Source organism: Mus musculus, chromosome 1, assembly GCF_000001635.26.
Source record: "Mus musculus strain C57BL/6J chromosome 1, GRCm38.p6 C57BL/6J".
Lineage (NCBI taxonomy): Eukaryota > Metazoa > Chordata > Mammalia > Rodentia > Muridae > Mus > Mus musculus.
The window spans coordinates 160902899-160922560 of NC_000067.6; the positions used below are offsets into that span (position 1 = coordinate 160902899).

Genomic DNA, 19662 nt, shown 5'->3' on the forward strand with positions numbered 1-19662 from the left:
TTTTCCCTCACAGAGGTGTTGCAGTTCTGAGAGGGAGCGTTTCCCCAATGGAAGTGTTACAGTTCTGCTCTGAGGGGAAAGGTTTCCCCAATACAAGTGTTACAGTCTGAAGGAAAGGTATTCTGGCAGCAGGGAACCAAAGAATACCACACAGTCACACCATACAACAAACCTCACACAAGAGATTTCTTGGGGAAAAAGGCATGTGGGTGGCTGACGCGGCTCTGGCAAGAGGCAGCTGGTAACTGAGCAGGAGACGGGCTTTCTATAGGGGATAGGCTTTCCAGGGATTTCCAGACTGGTGATTGGTGAGATTTCAAGGAGAGCCCAGGGATTGGTGGGATTTTGTGCTTAGGAACTGGTGGAATTTGATAGGTTTTTAAAAGTGGGCTAGGACCTTTCACCCTACGTAGGTGGACTTGAAATTTTAGTCATCTTGCCTCAGCTTCCAAAGTACTGGGACCAAAGACCTATGCCAACATACCTAGCTGTCTTCATCAATACACTTTTTAAATTTAATTTTAAAAGTTTTGATTGACTGACTGATTTGATCCATTCATTTATGAGTCAAGGTCTCACTGGGTAGCCTTGGCTGGCCTGGAGTTCACTAATAGACCAAGATGGCTAACTCACAGAGATACCCTTGCCTCTGCCTCTTGAGTGCTGGACTGACGGTGTGCACCGCCATGGGGTGCTTTAATCTCCAAAGTTTTGAAATTTAAATTATATGCCCATATAAACCCAGCATACCATCTAATTTAATTTTCTAATTCTTAATGTGAAGACCCTAGTAATGTTAAAACTTAGAAAAATTAGGGGGAGAGAGATTGATTTACTAACTAAAATTTACAAAGAGTTATTAATTTCGGGATAAAATTCACACGAAATTCTTTCCCCTTGATAGATTACCACATCTCTTTTAAATAGACTTGGTCTCGGGGGACATATTGTCTTCTGTATCTCACATCTAGTCTAATTGCAGAATTCAAAACCTAAATGACTCCTCCCAGGTTCATTTCATTAGAAACACTTGTTTCTACAGAGCTGTTCTTCCTTTTCCAACAAGTATTTGCTCAGTTATGTAGTTCAAATAAACTTGGAGGAACCTCTGTATTTAGCTTATTGTTAGTTGGAATAGCTAGCAGAGGTATAGCACTATTCCTATTTTAAGGAACTCTCATTAGGTTGTTTGTAATGGAAGCCGGGCTACTTCCTTTCACCTAAACAGAGAGGTTGGCATGTGTGCCTAGCAACAGCAGCTAAAACTTTGTTGTGGAAGGTTCCCTAGGAGTGAGGCGGGAGGAATGGCAGGAGGAACAGACTATCTGTTTGTCCTAGTAGGGGACTGACCCCTGGTTGTTTGAGGAGGGAAAGGCTTTCCAAGAGATAACGTTTAGATTAGTAACACGCTGGCCTAAACTTTAGGGCTGCTGGAAATCAGGTCCTGGCTTACTGCAAGAACCAGGCTCTTATCTGACTAGGGTATGTTCCCAACTGTTCAGCAGATGACTAAACTGAAGGAGAATAGTACAGAACCTTCTATGTGTTTACTTTTACATAAGAATAATTAGGTTTTATTTAACAAATTAGGCATAGTTAACAACTAGTGATAAATAGAACAATTATAACAACATATTATAAAAATTCATTGAAAACTCATGAATTATTTCTGGAATTTTTCACTGAATATTTTTGGTTTACAGTTGTCCAGAGCTAACTCAAATCATAGAAATTTCAGATAAGTGGGGACAGCTGTATTTAGTAGTTTAAGAGATTACAGATTTAGCTCACTCCAAAGCAGCAAACACAATCAATAAAGGCATGAATAAGTCTAAAAATAAGCTGAAATCTCACCACCATGAAGTTATAATCACTACAAAAAAACCTCTTCCAAGTTCAGGAAAATGTGTGATATTTCAGCTGTGTGAGCTGGATATGCTGTCTTACACCTATAAGCCTAAAGTTAAGAGGCAGAAGGATTTGCAGGGCAGGCAGTGGTGACACAGGCCTTTAATCCCAGCACTTGGAAGGCTGAGGCAGGCAGATAAATCTGAGTTCAAGACCAGCCTGGCCTACAGAGTGAATTCCAGGACAGCCAGAGCTACACAGAGAAACCAAGAAAATAAAAAAATTAAAAATGAGGTGAGAGACGAGCCCGTGAACGTGCTCCAGGCCACCCTGGTCTCAAAGCAAGAGCCTGTCTCAAGAACCAAAGCCTGGCCAGGTATGGCTAGGTGGCCATACCTATAATCTGAGCTCTCAGGGAGCAGAGGTTCAGAACTTCCAGGTCAGTCCAGGCTCCAGGATTTTCTGTTCCGGGAATAAAACAAACCCAGCCAAACCAAAACAACAACAAACAAACAATCAAACACCCACGGGGAAAAAAAAGAAACCAAAACAAAGCCCAAACAAGCCCAACAGCCACCCAGTAATTGTTTCTTGTGAGATGTGGAAGTAATTTGTTTGTTTGTTTTAAATCGATGTTGGTGAGTTTACAGTGAAGAAAGGACAGTCTGGGCATGGGGCCCATGCCTTTAATTCCTTCACTTGGAAGACAGAGACAGATGGAACTCTTGTGAGTTCAAAGCCAGCCTGGTCTACAGAAGAATTTCTAGGATAGCCAAGGGTATATAATAGAGAGACCCTGTCTCAAAAACAGAACAAAAAAAAAAAAAAAAAAAAAAAAAGAAAGGACAGAACAACAAATTCTCTGCTTTCACAGACAAAGCAGGAAGCAGAAGGAGAGCGGGGAGCATTTTATGGTGTTGACTTGAGGACAGTTTTAATGTGAAAATTAGAATATAAATTTAATACTATATAGTATTAGAATTCCGTTTCTTTCGGTTCTCCAGAATTTGGCTAAACCGAATTATGTCGAAGATGTGTGCACACACACCCCACAACACAGGGTACTGGAAAGGGGTGGGATGCAAAACAGATACAAGAGGAAGAGTCCAGAGCTTAAGAGAAACGCCATCATACACACACACACAGACACAGACACACACACACAGACACACACACAGACACACACACACAGACACACACACACACACACACACACACACACACACACACACACACACACACACAAGCGCGAGTGAGGCTGGGGAGAGGTAGCATATAAGAAAAAAGATGCTAGAGTCGAGGAAGAGTCCAGACCTCAGAAAGTGACAAGCTCAGAGGCAGCGCGAGACTCCATAGGAGTGAGCTTACGGGAACCGCCTGGCCTCTTGCCTGCCAGCACCAAAGGCACTGTGGCCACAGGCCAGGCGGGTGGCCCGGGAGGAGGTGGGACAAGTTTCTCCACTCGGGGCGCGACAGCGCTCGAGACACGGGCGGGGCGCGTCGCCCGCTCCCGACAGGGCGTTGGGGCCGGTGACTCAGAGCTTTCCTCCCGGCCCCGCCCTCAGACGACCACGCCCCACCTCGTTAGCCACGCCCCGCCCCGTTGGCCACGCCCCATGAGGAGGAGCCTCGCCTTCATCTCCGCCCCAGTCTCGGGGCGGGCCGGAGTCTGAGGAAGAGGAAGGGGACGAGGACAACGAGCGACGGGCGGCGGAGGACGCGGAGGAGGAAGGGGAGGCCGACCAACAAGATGGCCCCTGCTGCAGGAGCAGCCTCAGCAGCAGCAGGTGGGGGGCTGGAGGCGGCGCTGGCGGTGGCGGCTACGGCCGTGGTCCGGCGGCCTGGGACAGAGTCAGAGTCGATGGTGGCAGCGGCGGCGGCGGCGGCTGCCGCGACGGTGGCGACGGCCGCAGGGACTCGGAGCTGAGAGGAGCTGCTGCTCGGACCAGAGCGGTGAGCAAGTGGCGGTCGGCAGTGTGGGGAGCGGGGCGGCCGCGGCCGAGAACAATAGGCAGCGACTGCGGGGATGGGGCTGTCCTCACCCGCCCTGCGCTCGGGACCGGCCCCAGGGCTTGTCAGTGGCCGGCGTCCTTTAGGCCTCAGGCCTCCGCGTGCCTCCCGGAGGGCCTGCCGGGGTAGGTAGGCCGAGGGGCGGTGCGGACGCCGCCCTGGACGCCGGGAAGGCTGGGGAGGCTGGGGCGGGAGCGGGGGGTTGGGGGGGTCCGAGGCTGACTGGTTCCGAGGTCCCTCGGAGGACAGCGGGCGGGCGGTGAGTTTGCTCGCAGGAAATGTTGTTTGGACCCCTGTCTGTGCGGTGGGGGAGGGAGTAGGCGCCTGTAAACAGCCGCCGCTCCTGCCTAGCTGCCAGGCGTGGCTGCTCCCTCCCCAGCCCCCTTCCTCCCTTGGCCAAGTGGGTTTTAGGGTGTCGGTTTCCCAGGAGTTCCTGGAGATAAACCCTATTGGCCAAGACGAAACCATGTGCAGGTGCCTTTTTCAAAAAGACTATAAGTGTACAACAACAAAAACACACAAAATGTGGTTGTTGGTAAAGGATGGAGTAGTAAGGGGTGGACCTTTCCTAACAAGGTTCTAAACATCAGGTCTCTGTAAACACCACGGTACTCACATCCCAGGTCCGAGGGAGCTAGCCGAAACAAGGGCTCTTTTTGAAGCAGCAATAATGTAACTCTTGACATCCCAGAATAGTCCGTGAAACTGGAAACAAAGCCACTTATTGGCAGCACGGAGACAGATTGTTAAGGTTTGAGCGGAACTTTTCTAACTAGCCATTTTGAATTGTGTACAGCAGAGGCGATATCATTAACCTCTTTGGTATCTGCTGGAAGCACTTAGGACAGAGAAGTGGTTCATCTGTCTCCCTTAGGAGTTCATGTGTCTGTCTCATATTCTAATCATTTTTTTTCCAGTTTGTCCCAAAATTTGGAGAAGATTCTTTTTTCTCTGTTTGAAATTTCATATTTAAAGCCTACTTTCTAAGATTTCCAATACTTTTAGCCTGCCGTTATGCTTGCCTGTGAATCCTAGCACTCAGGAGGCTGAGGCAGAGTATCCTGATTTGACAAGACTTGTATCAAAAAACTAATTCAGCCAACAAAATGCCAGACAATAGAAACTTTTACTGATAGTTTTCAAAAAACAAAAACCAGTTGTGGTTCTGTTTTAAGTGGCTAGGCTTAGGATGAGACACCTCATTTTATGTTAGTATGCTATACTGCAATAATATCTTTATACTTAAAAGTTAGCTATTTCTCCTAAATGTAATTTTTCTAGGCATTTACCACATACATTTTCAAATGGAGGGGGAAGAGGTAAATTTTATTCCATTTTCTACGTGGGTATGCAGAAAAATTATTAAAAAGCTTGAAAGCATTCAAGAAGACTGCTTAATATTCACTTTCAGGATCTATCTAGGGGTCTTTGTGTTTCTTCCTTTCCTTTTATTGTTTTGGAGACGTGGTCTTGATGTAGCCCAGGTTGGGCAGGAATTAACAGTCTTCCTGTCTTAGCATCCTGAATGTTGGGCTGAGTTAATATTAAAAGGAAGGTTGACTTGTACAAAGAAGATATTGCTTGATAGCTTTTGCCAATTTCTAGGGTAATTTCCTAATGAAAATCTATCTCTGACTGTTAAAAGTATTGTTCAGTAATATGAAATTTAATTAGCAGTACTAGTTTCTAATTCTATTGAGGAGTTGATAGTGAATAATTATATAAAACATAAAGTGAGTATAGTAGTATCATAGATTAATATCTGCAAACTTATTTTATGCCTAGTATAATATTGTATCCCTAGTATAATATTGTCATGGATGCTTTGATCTTTTGAATCATGGAGAGACAATTTTTATATTATATATCTCCTGCTAATTTGACTTTGGGGAGGGGAGATGGCCAAGAATTTCAGAACACTTTGTTTTTTGTTTTTGAAGAACTCAGATTGGTAAGTTTTCTTTTCCTAGTGAATTTTATTAGATACAAAGAATCATGTGTATTGTAATGATACTGAAATTCATTGTGTGGCCTAAACATATTAGAAAAAGTACAAACTAATTTATGAGTTTGTAAATTTTAAGTTATAAAAAAAACCTTCATTACTTCATCAATGACTTGTTAATCTAATTTTTCAAAAAACAAAAGCCTTCAACTAAGAAACGAGGGAGAAATGGCTCATGTCAGTGGGTAAGAGTGCTTGCTAAGTAGATATAAAGACTTAAGCTCGAATTCCCAGCACTCCTGTAAAAAAAAAAAAAAAAGGCAAAACAAAACAGGGGGTGTGTCTGTGCCAGGGCTACATAGAGAAACCCTGTCTCGAAAAACCAAAAAAAATAAAGTAAAAATTACAGGGTTAAGGAGTATATATATGGCTATGGTAAAGTGCTTGCCTAGCATTCGTGAGGGCCTGGGTTCTATCCCTAGCACATAAACCATTATCATCATCAACAAAAAAACCAAAGCTGTGGCTAGTGACTCTTAGTACTGTAGAAGTAAAAGCAGGAGGATCACTGCAAGTTTGATGCTAATTTGGGATACAGAGTAAATTCCAGATGAGTCTAGACTAGAATGAGGCCCTGCCTCAAGGAAACAAACAAACAAAATATGTATGTATGCATGTGTGTCTGTGTATAGTGTCTGAGAGCATATTCTTAAAACTGTTTATCTACTCCTTCTCCTCCTGTTGCATTAGTGGTTGCATTGTTATCCTTACTTCACATATACAGAATATAGAGTTAGAAACAGCTAAGTCAATAGCAAAAAGATCACATACTTAGTAGATAAGAGTGTACTCATACCTACATCTTCTGATACAAAGTAGCTGCTTTACAGCTACTACGTGTATCATTATTAAACCTAGAAGCATCATTCTGTATTGACAGTTTTCTTTTCCTGCTGTGAATGTTTTATAGCATTGTACTTGACCCCTATTTCTGTTACTTGTACAATGCCAAATACTTATATGGTCAAGAAGGTATAAATCTGAATCCTTAAAAAAATGCTTTTTTTGTTTGTTTGCTTTTTAAAGCAGGTTCAAATGCAATGACATATGAACATTCATACTTTTTATCTTCAGTTTTTTATTTTATGTATATGAGTTTATGTGTGTACACCATTCTGATCCTGCAGAAGTCAGAAAAGTCTGTCAGATCCTCCAGATGGTTGTGAGCCACCATAAGGGTCCTGGGAACCAGACTTAGGTTCTCTGCAAGAGCAACAGGTGCTTCAACCCCTAGAAATTGATACTTTTAGCAAGACAGATTTTTGGCATTGCTACAGTTTGCTATCTAATTACTAAATTGTACCTTTGAATTACTTCATGAAAAATTAAAACTAACTTTTTAATAATATTTAATGTTGTTAAAGCTAGGTCATATGATACTTGAGCTTCTTCATGATAAGTCTCCCCACCCCCCTTTATGCTATAGATAATTTAGAACTCTGCCATGTCTTCAAGAACTTAGGGGCTTAATATGGAATTTGATGGGATCTAATTAGTCTATTTTTCATATATCTTTAAAGGGGTCAGTCTCTCACAAAGTGAAGAATAAACTGTTAAGTGATCCCTGTCTGGTGTCTGTCTCAGGTCAGGATGTTCCTTGGCAGGGTTTTCTGACCTGGTTTAGCTTTGGCTCTGGCTATATTTATGCTCAGGGGTTAGATATTCTTCAGGATTGAGTTCAGAAAGACTTCTCAGATTGGCCTAAGCCAGAAGATTCGGATTTTAAAATCAGTATGCTTCCTAGGATGTGGTTTAATACCTCCTGGTGAAGGCTGGAATCTCTTATTCTGTTTGGAGGTTAGAGTATAAGAATAGCGCTACCTGTCTCGTGTCACCAGCACGTGTATGTACCACATGCCACTGTGTCCTCAGGTTCTTGGGATTTGAACTCAGGTTCTCATGTTTGTATGGCACTGAGTCATTTCCTCAAGCCCTTAGTCTCTGTCTGCCTGCCTGCCTATCTTTTTTAAAGATAAAGTATCTGTGTATCTCTGTCTCTCTCCCTCTCCTCTGTGTGTGTGTGTGTGTGTGTGTGTGTGTGTGTGTGTGAAATGCAGAGGTGTTCACAGAGTCCAGAAGAGGGTGTCAGATCCTCTGGAATTGGAGTTGCCCAGTATGGATGAGTATTGGTGACTGAACTCAGATTATCTAGAAGAACAAGGAGCTGAGCCATCTCTGCAGCCCCTTCCATTGTTTCTTAATTCATACAGAAATCTTGAGATGTGAACAGAGGAGCCAGACCTGGTGGTAGAGTCATAATCCTAGCACTGGAGAGCATGAGTCAGAAGGAGGACAAGTTCGAGGTCAGTCTAAGGGATATAGATAGTGCTAGGCCAGTTTGGACCAAAGGACTTATTGAGCTTCTTTGAAAAATGTCTTATTCATAATTATGTGAAATTTGACTACTTTTTGTGTAGTTCTAAAGTAGAAAAAAGTTGTAAATTAAATGTGAGAGTAGAAGAACTATAATTAAGATATTTAACAAGGAGAGTAGTAAAATAAATTATCCACAACCACCACACATTATCGTAGAGCAGCAGCTAACTGCCTAGTACCTATAGACTCTTAAGAATATCATTAAACGCCACATATCAGTCCTGATGATAAATTCACTGTGTAAATTTTAAAGTATATTTGTAATTTTGAAAAATCATAAAATTGTAGGAATGTATAGTAGAGCAGAGAGTAGTAGTTGGCTTTCTTTTGTTTTGTTTGAGGTAGTCTCCTGTAGTCAAGGCTGACTTCAAGTCTGCTTTGTAGTCTACTCCTCCTACCTTCATCTGATCCACCTCCCAAGTCCTGGGATTGCAGGTGTGCTCTACCACACCTGGTGTTCTACTAGTTCTGGAGTCCCAGGCTTTCGGCACGTGGGGCAAGTGTGCTAGCCACAGCCCCAACTTAAGTAGACAGAAACTGTTAGAACATAAACCTTCAAGTAAAAACTATCCAAGTGCTCTTTTTTTTTTCCACTTATTTTGAAATTTTTTATGTGTATGTATGCCTGAGTGTATGAATGAAGACTGCATGGGTCCACGTGCCTGTGGAGTCCCCAGGAAGCCATTGGATCCCTTGGAGCTGAAGTTAATGAAAACTGGGGTATGGGTTTGGGAAACTAAACCTGGGTTTCTGCAAACCCTTAACCCCTGAATCACTCTAGCTCCAGTGCTCATCCTGTAACTTACATTTTATCATTCCTGTCCTTAAGCAGAAATGATAATATGATTTTTAAAGGTTATTTAGAAGTTTAGATGACATAAGTATATCTTTAGAACATACCTGACACCAAATCCCACTCCATAAATGTCATATTCTCTTCTTCACTCTGACAACAGAATAATTTTAGATATACTTATCTAGACTATTTGAGAAAGTTCTTTAAACATTAATATTCAAACTACATTTTAAAAATCATTGTACAAGGGGCTGGAGAGATGGCTCAGTGAGTGGTTAAGAATACTGGGAGGCAGAGACAGGCAGATCTGGGTGAGGCCAGCCTGGTGAAATAGCATCAGGCCCTGTCTCAAAAATCAAACAAATAAAATGCATACTACTCTTGCAAAGGACATGAGTTCTCTAGCACCCATACTGAGTGACCTACAACTACCTGTAATTTAAACTCCAGGGGATCTGACACTCTCTTCTGATCTCTTCAGGCCCTGCACTCATATGTATATACTCACACAGATACACATATATACACATAGTCTTTAAAAATTAAGTTAAAAAAAATCTTTGTATAGTTTAGGATTAACTACTGGGTGAGCAATGGTCAGAAATTTGTCAGAAGGGGTGGGTGGATATGGGGGACTTTTGGTATAGCATTGGAAATGTAAATGAGTTAAATACCTAATAAAAAATGGAAAAAAAAAAAAAAAAGAAATTTGTCAGAAATGGAGTAATTTCTAATATTGCCATTGTCTTTTTTTCCCCCATTTTCAGTTTTTTATTTTTGTTGTTGGTTAGTTGGATTTTTGTTTTTGTTTTTGTCTTGAGACAGAGAGTCTCTTTGTAGCCTTGGTGGTTCTGGCATTCAATCTGTAGACTGGGCTGGCCTCGAACTTACAGGGATCCACCTGCCTCTGCCTCTGCCTCTTGAGTGCTCGGATTAAAGGTGTTGAACCACCACTGCTGGCTTTTCTTTTTTGTTGTTGTTTTTCATGTGTAAGAACTACTTGCTTAGTGTCCTTGGAGGCTATTGAGAGAATGTCAGATCCTTTGGAGCTAGAGTTAGAGAAAGTTGTGACATCTCTCCAGCTCCCAGTCTTTGAGTTTTATTTTGAAATTTATTGTTTGATATCAGCTGTTATATGAAATTTGGGGGGTGCTGGTGCAAGGTATGTGATGTCTGTGATGCGTGTACCGTACAGAATGTGTGGCCAGAAGAGGATGTTGGGTGTTCTTTGGATGTTCTTGCAAAAGAATCTCTCAGTGAACCCAACTGGCTGCTTTGTGCTGGTGAGCTGGCCAACAAGCAGGCTCCTAAGAGCCTCCAGTTTGTACTGGGAATTCTGGGCTTATAGGCAGGTGCAGGCAATGCTCAGTTTTTCTTTTTTGTTTTTTTTAATGTTGGAACTGGGGATTTAAACTCAAGTCCTCAGTGTCACAGCAAAATGTTCATTCATACCCACTAAACCATCTTTCCAGCACCTTGAACTTAAGCTCTTTAAGTAGATTTTAATTATTATTATTATTTTTTTGAGACAGGGTCTCACTGTGTAGCTCTGGCTGTCCTAGAACTCATTATGTAGACCAGACTAGCCTCAAACTCAGAGAGATCCACCTGCTTCTGCCTCCCTACTGCTGAATGTTGTGAGGTGCGCCACTACAATAGATTTTATTTGTAAAAAATATTTTATATTTTTATGTAAGTTCTGGTTAAATAAAATTTAAAATTTAGTTTCTCAATTGCATCAGCATATTTCAGAGTATTGGTAGCCATAGCTAGCACATGTTTTTAGTCCCAGCACTCCAGAGCATATGTCACAGCAGACATGTGAGTTCAAGACCAGTCTAGTCTACATGGAAAGTTCAGGCCAACTAGGACCACATAGTGAGACTCTGTCTCCAAAACTGAAAGGCTAAGGATTTGGAAATGCTATTTTATTTTGTAGCTCTCCTGTTGATAAAAGTCTGCTCACAGGGGCTAGAGAGATGGCTCAGTGGTTAAAAATGAGTACTGCTTTTTCAGAGGACCCCAGTTTGGATCCCAGGACCCAGGTTGGTGCTCAGACCTGCCTGTAACTACAATTCCAGAGGCTCTGATATACCTTCTAGCCTCCTTGAGCACCTACACACATGTGTGATACATACAGACAATTTTTAAAAATAAAAATGTATCTTCTAAAAAAACAACTTGCTCATAAGAGCATAAAAAAACACCTTTTAAATCACTTTCTACCAGTAGAAATAAAATTTGATACGTTTTGGTGTATGAAAGTCAATAATGCAGTGTTTAATTAAATCTTCTTAAATACATATAAGAACAACTTTCAATGTCATAGAGCCTAGAATAGGTAATCCTTTGTGTGTGTGTGCGTGTATGTATGTATGTGTGTGTGTGTATATATATATATATATATATATATATATATATATGCACACACACAAATATACATTTATTTATTTTAAATTTCATTATAGTAACAAATTAAAAAAAAATCACACCAAAATTAACTAGACCCAAAGACTATAAAACTCTGAATTTCTACACAGATTGGCCTTTTAGAAAGGAAACTGGAACTTCCCATTGGATTTTATTCTTTAACTAGTGAATATATTTTATGTGCTTATCCACTAGCAAAACAACAACAAAAAAAATCCATGACAAAGAACTAGAAAAACAGTTAGCTTTGTATCTTCTTTCATAATTCATGTTCATTACCTACATTAATCCTTCCTCATTACTTAATATTTAGCCTTTCTTGTTCTCTTTTCTACATGTTGTACTGTACCCACATATATATTTATTTACATATATAATTTAATAATATATATTATGTTAATATAATACATACGAAACATATTATTGGCTAGATTCTACATAAGGGGAACATGAGTTATTTTTCTTTCTGAGATTATGTGGTCTTGTTTAATATTAAATATCCTAAGTCTATCCATTTTTCCTTCAGTTTTGGGGGAGTTTTGAGACAGGGTTTCTCTGTATAGCCCTGGCTGTCTTGGAACTCACTTTGTAGACCAGACTGGCCTCAAACTCAGAAGAGACCCATCTATCTCTTAGCCCTTGAAGTGCTGGAATTAAAGTTGTGCTTCACTGTCTGGCTTTTCCTGAAAATTTTGTGATTACATTTTTCTTTAGAGCTGAGTGGTATTCCATTGTATATTTATACCAAATTTTTATTGTCTGTTTTTGTGTTGGTAGGCAACTAGGTTCATTCCAATTCTTTTTTTTTTTTAAGATTTATTTACTTATGAGTACACACCAGAAGAGGGCATCAGGTTCCATTACAGATGGTTGTGGGAATTGTGATTGCTGGGAATTGAACTCAGCACCTGGAAGAGTAGTCAGTGTTCTTACCTCTCTCTCCAGTCATCTCTCCAGCCCTCATTCCAATTCTTTACTTTAGTAAATAGAGTAATACACATGGGGATGCAGATATTTCTATTATAGAATATAGAGTTTTCTGAGTATGTACCCAAGAGTGAAATAGCAGGGTCATATGGTAGTCCTATTTTTAATTATTTGAGAGATTTCCAAGCTAATTTCCACAAGCTGTATTAATATATACTTCCACTAACAGTGAATAATCAGCCCTTCCTCACCACAGCCTCGCCAACTGTGCCAAAAGTCTAGGTGACAGCCATTCTGATTGAGGTGAGGTCATATCGCAAAGTAGTTTTAATTTCCTTTTCCCTGATGGCTAGGGATTTTGAACATTTTTAAAAATAGTTATTGGCTATTTATATTTCTTTTCTTTTTTTTTTTAAGTGTCTATTCAGTTCATTTGCCCCTTTGTTGGTTGGCAATTTTGTTTCCTTGGTATTTAATTTCTGCAGTTCTTTGTAAATGCTGTATATTTAGTCCCTTGTCTAAAGTATAGCTGGTAAAGATTTTCTCCCATAGGCTGGTTTGCTCTGTCAGTTGTTTTCTTTGCTGAACAGAAACTTTGTTTTTGAGATTGCTTCCTTCTCAGCAAAGCTCTGCTGTTTCAGAGCTAGCTCTGTAGACCAAGGCCCAGTGATCCTCCTGCCTCTGCTTCCCACATGCTGGAATTAAAGGTGTGCGCCTTGAAGCCTGGCAAATTTTGAGTTGAAATTTTTGTACAAGGTAAAAGAGGAGAATCTAATTTCATTCGTGTGAAGGCAGAAAACCCAGTGTTGCCAGCCCCATTTGTTGAACAGGCTCTTTTCCAGTGAATGATTTTTCCTCTTTTGTCAAAAATTAAGTGGGCATGGCTTTGTTGTTTTATTTCAGGGTAGTCTGTCATATTCCATTAATCTTCCTGTTTTTACACCCTCGCCAGGTTGTCTTTTTGACTGACTACAGCCCTGTAGCATTATTTGAACTTAGTGTTAAGTTATAATGCCTCTAGCATTCTTGTTCCTTCTTTAATTATTCATGGTCTTTTATGGTTCTATGTGTATTCTTGTATTGTTTTTTGCTAAACTTGTGAAATACATCAGAATTTTGATAGGTATTATATGAACTCTAAATTAATTTTGGTAGTATAGCCTTTCCACAATATTAATTCTGCCAAACCAGGAGCATGGAATGTCTTTCTGTTGTCTGCTATCTTCTGTAATTTTCTTTTAGTGTCTTGAAGTTTGTTTTGAGGGTTTTTTCATCTCTTTGGTTAAATATATTCCCAAATTCTTAAATTTGGCATTTGTGTTTGCGTGTGTTTAGTGGAACATTCGTGCAGTTCATAGGACAACTTAAACTCTCCTTCCTGTGGGTTCTAGGTTGAACTCAGGTTGTCAGACTTGAAGATAAGTGCTTTTAATTTGATGAGCCATTGTGCTGGCTCTGGAACTCATTTGGAGCTCATGTTGGGTAGAGGTAGGAGGATCACAAGTTTGAGGCCAGCACCATCTACAAAGCAAGTACCAGGCTACCTTGTACTACAGAGCGAGACCCTGTCTCAGAAAACAAGCTTGCAGCTAGAGCATTATGGGCAGTTAAAAGAACTGGCTGTTCTAGAATACCTGGGTTCAATTCCCAACATCCTCTTATAGGCTCACAACCCTCTGTAACTCTAGTTTCAGGATCTCTGGTTCTAGGCACACACATGGTACACATAGATACATGCAGGCAAAACCTTCTTACATATAAAAATAACCAAATCCAATCTTGATGAGTGGCCATCCTGCCCACCATCCTCCTACAGCCATGTGGGACACCACAGTTGGGCTGCATCAACGAGTTACACAATATTTGAAGGGAACGGTGTTGGAGATTCTGTCCATGGGAAGCCCTCAGTGGTGGACACATTTTTCACATGGCTTGAACAGATTTATCAGTCCTGACTGGACAGTTCTTCACAGTTATCTAGTGGGTTGTGGCACTGAGCCTGAGTTTTGTCTACAAAGAGTTTACCTGTTACAGGATTGGTACTTTATGACCTATGCCTTGGGAACTTACCACCTAAACCTTTTCATAACGTTCTTTTCTCGAAAAGTGTATCCTTCCTTGATGGAAGACTCAGATAACAGCCTTTCATTACCAACCAAACAATGAATTTATTAGTTCCTTTATTTGAAAGCTTCCAGAATTAAAATTTTGACATGCAGCTACAAAAGGCATTCTTGTGGCTGTGGTCTGTACTTTGTTTTACTATCATCATGGTTTTCTGTGTCACAGTGAAGAGGCAAATAAAGCACGCGACTAACACAGAGAGCAGAGGTACAGAGAGAGGGATGGCCTCCCTACTTAGAAGCTGGACTACATTCGCACATATTCAAGAACAGTTTTGAGCCATTGTAACAGTACCTTTTTCACATAGAGTAGTTGTGAGGAAGCTGAATTTTCTTTTTAAGGGAAGCCTCAATGATTTGTATCTGAAATACCAGATCCTTGAAGAAACTGGTATTTAAACCAAGTTGCAGTGATTTCTTTTTTAGTGATATACAGATGTTTGAAACAGACAGAATTGTACTGACTATAGATAGGCTTGGGAGGTCAAGCGGGTGGCAGCCCAAGAGAGCAGGAGGGAGGATGGGATACAGCCCTGGGGAGCTGCCTTCCTGACCACTATGAGGTCACTCCTCTCTGCGAAAGGGACATGCCAGCCTGCTTCCTGCGTGTGAAAATAATTTAATGCTTTGGGGGTGATTTTCACATAGCTCTATGGGGTTCTCATGCCAGTTTCTGAATTTCATCTCATTAGAGATGTTCTTCAACTTGGCATCTATCATAATGACTCAAAATTTTGTTCTTAACTATGATAACTTTTGAGGTCCTAGAATTATATTTTGTTTGAAAATTTTCCTTTTTTTCCTAAAGGTTAAAGACGGGTCAATTAATAGGTTGCTAAATTCAGGACAGAGAATTTCAGTAATGTATCAGTTCCTTGGACATGTCTGGACATAGTAAATATTCAAGTTTTGGGGTTTTTTATGGCTAAGAGTATCAATCAAAAGATAGTATGAACCTGAACCTCTGAGAGCTCCCAGAAACTGAGCCACCAACCAAAGAACACACAGGTACTGGAATGAGACCCCAGCACATACGCAGCAAATGTTCAGCTCAATCTCCATGTGGGTCTCCCAATAAGGGGAGCAGAGCCTCTTCCTAAAGCTGTAGCCTGACTGTGGTATCAATTTCCTAACAGGGCTGCCTTGTCTGGCCTCAATGGGAGAGCATGTGTGTAAACGGGCAGAGACTTGATGTGCCAGCGTTGGGAGATAAATCAGGGAGAAGCACCCTCTCAGAGGAGAAGGGAAGGAGGGATGAGAAAAGGGTCTCAATGAGGGAGGAGGCTCTGGAAGGGGGAGTGCTTGGGGCTTAATTAATTAATTAATTAAAAAAAGAAGTAGTTATGGGAAAGGATATTAATATAAAACATAAAGTATCTCCTGCCTAACAAGGAGAAAATGTTTTAAGTGATAGGAGGAGAGAAATGATGACCAGATCGTGTACACTGATAGCGTAGCGTGTTATCACCAAAGAATGAATTTCTTGTTCAAAAAAAAGGAAAATATATACCCTGTTATCTCAGCGCTTGGGAGGTGGAGACAGAAGGACAGAAGGACAGAAGGACCAGGAATTCAAGGTCAGCCAGGGCTACAAAAGAGACCCTGTCTCAAAAAGCCAAATAAATAAAAGTATGTATGTTTATTTGCCATGGAGCTTTTAAATGTTAAAATGTCATAGCATATTACCTTTACTCCAGTTTCCTTATCTGTAAAAATAACAATAATGCTTTTAGGGTCATTTTGAGAATTAAGTTACATAGTATATGTAATACATTTATTCTCTTTCTTCTTTTTTGTTTTTGGTGATGGTAGTGGTGTTTTTTTGTTTTGTTTTCAAGACAGGGTTTCTCTGTGTAGCCCTGGATGTCCTGAGAGAAGTTTGAGCAAGAATAGCTGAGTTGGACCAGCCAGAGTTCAGAAAGAACTAGGAAGGGATGAGCTTGTTCAGCAGTAAGTCTCAGAGGTTAAAAACATTCTTGTACAGAGTCTATAAGTTTCCAGGAGTAGGCCTAGGTTAGCAGACTGAGGCAGTAAGCCTCAAAGACAACAATTACAACAGTTGGTCAATAAAAGTTATTTTTACAGCTCTGTATTCAATATCCAGTACTAAAAAAGGAGAAATGAAAGGGGCAAGTTTTGTCTTAATGTTGCCATTAGGAAATATGAGGAAAAAGTTGTCAAAGATGATTCTTAGTGCTTCTGTCATAAGTAGTCTGCATGCTGTTGACAACAGAAGCAGAAGGTAGCTGGGCAGTGGTGGTGGCACACACCTTTAGTCCCAGCACTCAGGAGGCAGAGGTGGGCAGATCTCGGAGTTCAGGCCAGCCTGGTCTACAGAGAGAGTTCCAGGGCAACACAGAGAAACCCTGCCTCAAAAAACAAAAACAAGACAAAAACAACAACAACAACAACAACAACAACAACAACAACAAAAACAACCCAGCAACAAAAACCCAAACAAAAAAAGGAAGGAGATTTATTGGAGGTGAGGTGGTTTTAGGTATAGAAAGGTTGAGACTCTAGCTGGCTTGTATATTCTCACTCTCTCTCGTTCTCTCTCTCTCATTCAAAAGGGATATCTGCACTTGAAATGCTATTTTCAAAGTTAGCTGGACCTAGTTGGCAATAGAAAGCATAAAAATAGACCAAACCACTGTAGAAAACTTAGGAAAGAGAATTGAAGAATTTCTGAGGAAACACCACCAATCAGTCCAATGAGGAGAGGAGAAGCACTTAACAGAGTCAAGCATGGAGTGGTTTGGCATTTAGTAACTACTTGGACAGGATTTTGAGTAAAAGCCAGAAATGGACAGCATTTGTAGAAGAACAGAAAGAGTTAAAGTAAGAATTGGAGTTGTAGTAGTTGAATTTCATTTAAACAAGAAAAGTCCTTTTCTATATTTAAGAGTTGTTACATGCCAGGCAGTGGTGGCACACACCTTTAATCCCAGCACTTGGGAGGCAGAGGCAGGCGGATTTCTGAGTTCCAGCTTGGTCTACAGAGTGAGTTCCAGGACAGCCATGGCTACAGGGAAACTCTGTCTCAAAAAAACAAAAACAAAAAAAAAACAAAAACAAAAAGAATTGTTACATATTAGTGGCTGAAGTAGGTAGAATGATAGTTTGAACATGGACAATGAAAAGGCAAATGGAATGGTAGAACCTAAAAGACTGCCAGAAATTGCAGAAAGGCTTTGTCTAGTTTCACAGAGTCTCATTATGCAGAGCTGGCTTGTCTGGAAGTCAAAGGCATCTATCTGCCTGCCTCTGTCCTCCCAGCGCGAGGATGAAAAGCCTGTGGTCAAGGACATTTTTCTTTTCTTTTTTAAAATAAGAAACAAAGGTTGGAGACATTTTAACCCCAGTTCCTCCAGCGTAACTAGAAAGTTATGCTCATGTATACATACTGTTGAGACAAGAGTTAGTAAAGGGGGGCAAATTGAAGAAACACTACAGAATTAAGAACTATTTATCAATCTAAAACATCAACTGTTTAATTAGATTTTCTTTTCATTGTGAACATTCATACATTCATTTGTTATTATTTGCCAATCAGATTTGTCATTGTGATTAAAATTTTGGGGACTGGATGATAAACCATCAACCTACCATTTTACAGCCAGACATGATGGCATTATGTCAAAAATCTTACCTTAAGCTAAGGAAAGGTGTGAATTTGAGGCTAGCCTAAGCTACATAGTTAGACCCTGTTGCGGGAAATATTAAAAATGAACGGCATTTTCTGAGCTACACCGGGCACCATTGGGCCACATGGCTCCAGCTGGGTGTTCTCATCTCAGCAGACTCTCTGGCCCAGAGCTCCTGAGATGTCTCCACCCAACTTGCTCATTTCCCTTGACAGGCATTGCCAGGCCAGCCCCATGCAACGACCGTCCACCCTGCAACCTAGTAGAAACAAAACTCTAGAAACTTATAACTAATCAGTCAGATTTATATATCAATAAATTCTTAATTCACAAGATACCCATACAATAATTTCAGGGCCAATTGATAATGGTACAAGCTGCCTACCTAGATTAGACAAGTTACCCCAATTATTTTATCCCTATATGGAAAAGTTGTGCAATTAAGAAGTAGCATGGTAGCCGGGCAGTGGTGGCGCACGCCTTTAATCCCAGCACTTGGGAGGCAGAGGCAGGCGGACTTCTGAGTTTGAGGCCAGCATGATCTACAGAGTGAGTTCCAGGATAGCCAGGGCTACACAGAGAAACCCGGTGTCTCAAAAAAAAAAAAAAAAAAAAAAAAACCAAACAAACAAACAAAAAAACAAAACAAAACCAAAAACAAAAAAGAAGTAGCATGGTTCTGGAGAGAATAGTTAGCTATTAAAAGTCAACTAGGCAGGCAGGGAGATCAACCTGGTCTACAAAGTGAGTTCCAGGATAGTCAGGGCTACATAGAAAAACCTTGTCTTGAAAATAGAGTTGGGCCTGGAGAGATGGCTCAGCGATTAGGAGCACTGACTGCTCTTCCAGAGGTCCTGAGTTCAATTCCCAGCAACCACATGGCAGCTTACAACCATCTGTAATGGGATCCAATGCCCTCTTCTGGTGTGTCTGAAGACAGTTACAGTATACTCATATAAATAAAATAAATCTTTAAAAAACAAAGAAAATAAAGAGTTTATGTTGCTTTGCAAAGGACTCAAGTTTAGTTTCTTGCATCTGTGTCTGGTATTTCATGGCCACCTGGAGTTCCAGCACCCTCTTCTGGCCTCAGTATGCACTAGCAGCTCACGTGTACATACCCCAACAGATCACAAGACATAATTTAAAAATAGATTTCTTTAAAAATTAAAAAGGTGGCAACAGCTATCACAAAGAAAACAATTTTAAGAATTCATGTTTTAGGGCTGGAGAGATGGCTCAGTGGTTAAGAGCACTAATGCTTTTCCAGAGATCCTGAGTTCAATTCCCAGCAACCACACGATAGCTCACAACCATCTGTAATGGGATCTGATGCCCTCTTCTGGTGTGTCTAAAGAGAGCAATGTGTGTACTTGTATACATAAAATAAATAAATAAATCTTTTAAAAAAAGAATTCACGTTTTATTAAAAAAGTGAAAAGATTATGTGTATCAAAATATTACTCGTTTTAGTAATTAGTTCTCAACTGGCTTAACATT

The 19662-nt window shown here is 40.7% G+C and overlaps 1 protein-coding gene across 1 annotated transcript in view; it reads left to right on the forward strand.

The window, feature by feature from the left end:
• Positions 1-3512: 3512 nt before the first annotated feature.
• Rc3h1 (RING CCCH (C3H) domains 1) overlaps positions 3513-19662 on the forward strand; it is a 68566-nt gene continuing 52416 nt past the window's right edge. Inside the window, exon 1 of the mRNA NM_001024952.2 lies at positions 3513-3801. The gene's annotated coding sequence lies outside the window, so the exon portion shown is untranslated. The remainder of the gene's footprint in view (positions 3802-19662) is intronic.